A 4,776-nucleotide genomic window follows, 5' to 3' on the forward strand; every position below is an offset into this window, starting at 1 on the left:
TTTAAACATCCTTCATAACCTACCTAGTCTTAGGACCTTCCATTTAAGTTGATTTAAAAAGAATTTAGAGCGAAATTTAATTTAAGGATGTTGGATATTTAAGATATTTATGGCTTTTAAAATACTTCATATAAAAATTAGTCTAATCAGTTGAATCAGGAAAGAGGTTATTTAAATTTTTCATAATGGCTGGAAGAAATTGTTTGCCTACACACCCCTTTAAGGGCGGTCCACGGGTTATGCTTCCATTGCGAGAAGAACCTTATGCTAGGGGTCCAGGGCCTTTGCCACCTCACCTTACCCTTGTTGATGAGATTCATGATTGCCCCTATGGAAGAGGACCAGACCCTCTAACTCCACGCCTTGCATTGCTAGAGGAGAAGCTTGTGGCTCAACATCAAGAGATTCAGGGACTGATTGTGGAGAACCAATGACTTGTTGCCTTGTACAAAAGCCTTAGACCCAGTCTATTGGGAATTTGAAACATGGTGATGTTGCTTCATCAATGCAACTAGGGTCATATTTTGGTTTTCAGACATCTTCTCGAAAAATGGATGTTCCCAATGCCAAAGTAAGCAAATGAAATTTACAGTTGTTTTCCATGTGATTGTTCAAGCTACGTATATGACTATGTGTATATAGAATCTAGTTGGTTTATTTTTTTGTGTGAGTTCATTTTTGTAGAATTATTTGAGAAATGTTCTTGATGTATTCGTTTGCTACAGGTTGGCCTTATAATTGGGAAATATGGAGAAACTATTAAGTATCTTCAACATCAATCAGGTGCAAAAATTCAAGTAACTAGAGATACAAATTCTGATCCAACTTCTTTGACTAGGAAAGTGGAGTTGATGGGAAGCTTGGAGAAAATCAATAGGACCGAGAAGTTGATCAATGATGTCATTGCAGAGGTATTTCTCATTCTGTACTTTGATGTTCAAACCTGACAAATTCAAAATTACACTTGTATGTCTTCCAACTAGAATTTATCATTTTATTTGATTACTTATTGATAGTAAGGTAGTCTCTTTGACACTGTTTACATGTCATCCAAGCAGATGTAGGTGGCTCAACTACACTTGTTGCACAAGGTTTCAACAGTTTGCAACCTGGAGCAAAACAAGTGCAAATAAAAGTTCCAAACAATAAGGTTGGTTTGTCATGTTTATAATCTGTCAGTGGATATATAATGTGATGCCTTTTTATTTGATGGGTATTTATAATAATTAATTTTTACAATAATCATCATATTTATCTATGGAAAGTTATGTTGATCATTGATAAAGGGGGTGATACTATAAAGAATTTTCAAAGTAGGCCAGGTGCTCGAATCTAGATTAGTGGGATTGAATTATTGATGTTAATTTTTTTACTTTTTTCAATTATGTCACTGTTTTCTGAGTCATCATCTTTTTGTTTCAGTTAATACCACTACATCTTCCTGAGGGAGATACATCAACAGAAAGGACAGTGCAGATGATTGGCACCAAGAAGCAAATTAAAGCAGCCCAAAAACTGATCAATGAAGTTGTTAATAATGAGGTGTGGTAATAAAATTGGTTATTTCCTCATGAAAATCATAACATATTGGCTTATTAAGAATGCATGAACAATTTAGATGCTCTTTTGTGTGTATGTAGTCTGAAGATTATTCTATTGCTTGATTTGAATGTGAGTTGTATGTTTTAAGTTAAGTAGGTTTAAAAATAATCTAACTATTTTCATGCATATATATAGTTGTACATAATTTTTAGTATGTCCACTGCTAAGTTACATGCCCTACTATTTCCAGTTCCACAGAAATGCAGGATAGACTAATAGGATATTTGATACATGAAAAATACAATGCCTATGTGTTCTCTTTATTGATGTCTAATCCTTGTCAGCCAATAGGTAGGTGACAGTGTCTTGCGCTTTTGGGATTATGGTATGACTCAAACATTGCCTCACCAACTCTACAAATTAAGGTTTATTCTTTATTTTTTGGGTTTATATCACTCATTGACTCTTTTCAATGCTTCTATAACCATATGGAATGAGAGTCCTTGTATATGGAAATTCCTTGTTTGATAATCTATTGTTAGATACATTAAATTTTTTCATTTGAATATGTACATGGAGATATGTGCTATAGGGATTGCAATCATCTCCTTGAGATATTATATATGAATAATTACATGGTTGAACATGTTGTATCACTTACTATCTAGTTGGGGAGGTTTTACATCTTTTATTAGTTGTCATAATGCACTCATTTTCTGTCCTGCAAGGTAGTCAGACTTATGATCTATTGGTACTAGCATGCACCAACAAGGTGTTATTTACCTCAAGTTCTCTTTGGCAACTAATAGTTATGAAGTTTCTTGTAGCCTTCTGGATATGCCTCAACAGGTTTGCAAAGAACAATGGTTCAAACGTTGATAGCTCCATTTATCAAGTCCAATTGATTTGTTTTGTTTATTGTATTAGAGATTATCTACATTACAATTGTAGTCTTACATCTATAATTATGATTTATCATTATTGCCTATGAATTATGCTATCTCGTGGGTCTAAATTTGGGTTCATGTCATGTCAACAACATCAAACCATATCCCATACTACAGTCCTCAAGCATAACTGCCATGCTCAAATCCTAACTTCCATTGGAAACTCTGGAGTATGATCTTTGAATTATTCAATCTCTTCTTGAACTTGATAGTTTTTGAATGACTCTTTTAGGCTTATTTGAACATGTTTATAATTTTAAATGAATTGTACCTTTGAATTGTGTGCAAGAAGTATACCTGAACATGTAGGATTGAGAAAATGCATGTTATTTTCTCTGCAGCCTGCCACTTGAAGCATCATTAGATTTATGTCTTGTATTGCATTTGTTTTCCCATCCTGTAGCATCATCAAAATTTTAGTATATGTTGTTGATTGATATGCCTTATAGCGATGTTCTATCTTCATTGATTGCTAATCATTGACAACTATAATAAGTGAAGGTGTCTTACGTCTTGTGGTTAAATGGTATGTTTTCATTTCTACAAAAATAAGCTTGATTTTTTATGTTTACCTGTTGGATTTAACCCTATATATAGAGAGAGATAGGTATATATCTGTTGTATCCTAAAGATGTTTCTGATGAATAAAAGTAAAATTGTTTCAACCAAATTACATATGGCCAGAGGGGAACTTGTTATGTAGCATGTTATTAACTTGATGTTATACATCCATAATTGATTTATTATCTGATAATTCATATTGTGAATATAAGAGTCCTCTTGAGATTGGACAACTGTAGAAGCAATCAAATTAACTAGTATACGGAGATATGTTCTTATAACATGCCCTTGATAGGTTATGTGCCTTTTATTACTTGTTACTTTGCAACCAACTTGGCCAACATGCAGGATAATCATCTTACAATGTTTGCAATGCAATGGCCATGTTATTCATTCATTCATATCATCTGCAACTAAAAGCTAAAAGTAGGTGAAGGTTTCTTGTGCTTCGTGGAAAAATGTTGTGCTCTGAAACACATTGTCAACATTGCAACATAAGAAGATGTATAATTTGATATTTTTTAAGTTTATTGAAGTTTTTGGCATATTCAATGGAAGAAACTTCTACACCTTGTGGAAATATATTATGCTCTTGAAGATGCCTCATCAACATTACAATAAAAGGGGGCGTAATTTCATATCTTAATTGTAAAATGTTATTCAAGTATGTGGCATATTCTAGGGAAGTGAATGGATATTTGTTAGTTGATTTACAATACATGGTTTCTAATCAGATAGGAGTGGATTGGGGTTCTATATTATGTAATGTCAAAAATCTATTGGTTTCTTACATCAGATCATTTTGATGAGTAAATTACTACCAACCAAGTCATTATGTTGGAGCTTAGGGCTATGATATTTTGGATTGTTTACCTATTATTATCACACTTGAAACATGTTTGGGTACATCAAAAGTTTATTTGGTAGGCTCTACTCTTGAGAAATTGTTAGGACCAACCAAGTCATTATGTTGGAGCATAGGGTTATGCTATATGGATTGGTTTTATCTGTTATTATCATACTTGAAACATGTTAGGGACTTCACAAATTTATTTGTTAGATTGTACTCTTGGAAAATTGTTTTTGTGTGGTGAATGTCTGTCTAGTTCTTGAAATTCCCTTCTTGGAATTTTTCTATTTTGTATTGTTTTTCCTGTTTCTGAGAGATCATCCTCAAAACAAATCAAATCATATTTGAGGAAGGATGGGGCTTGGTTGATATGTTGGTAAGCCAAACTCTCACAGTTTCACCAATGAGGTGAGTGTAGCCACAACTTTAATCTTTTGGTTTATCGTGAACTAAATAAACTAAGCATCATATGCAACTTGAACTTGTTTCTAAATGCAGTAGTATTGTTGTGTCTTTTAAGTACATGATAGAGTTGCCTTTAGATTTTAATATCTTCTATGTTGAGAAAATGCATTGTTAATAACATATACAAAAAGTTGATGATGACATGATGTTTTCCATAATCCTAAAGTTTCTTACACAAGTGGCTTGAAAGTTCACTAAAATTTTTATGGCCAGTTGGGCTATCGAGCATCTCGACCTCCACCATAGTGGGGCCCTCCTAGTCCACCTCCAATGTAGTAAGCAAGTTTTGGGTATTAGCAACCTGTACCTTACCCAACTCAACCTCAACACTATATGTAACAATCATATGGTGGATATACACAACAAGCCTAAGGTGGCTATTCTACTGTGTGGGATCAAAGGCCACTTGCA

At 33.6% G+C, this 4,776-nt stretch overlaps 1 pseudogene; it reads left to right on the forward strand.

The window, feature by feature from the left end:
* Window positions 1-505: 505 nt before the first annotated feature.
* Window positions 506-1,551, forward strand: LOC149167664 (uncharacterized; annotated as a pseudogene).
* The last annotated feature ends 3,225 nt before the right edge of the window (window positions 1,552-4,776 follow it).

This window comes from Pinus tabuliformis, chromosome 5_1, assembly GCF_031772625.1.
Source record: "Pinus tabuliformis cultivar Carrire ecotype Pingquan chromosome 5_1, CPIR1, whole genome shotgun sequence".
Classification (NCBI taxonomy): domain Eukaryota; kingdom Viridiplantae; phylum Streptophyta; class Pinopsida; order Pinales; family Pinaceae; genus Pinus; species Pinus tabuliformis.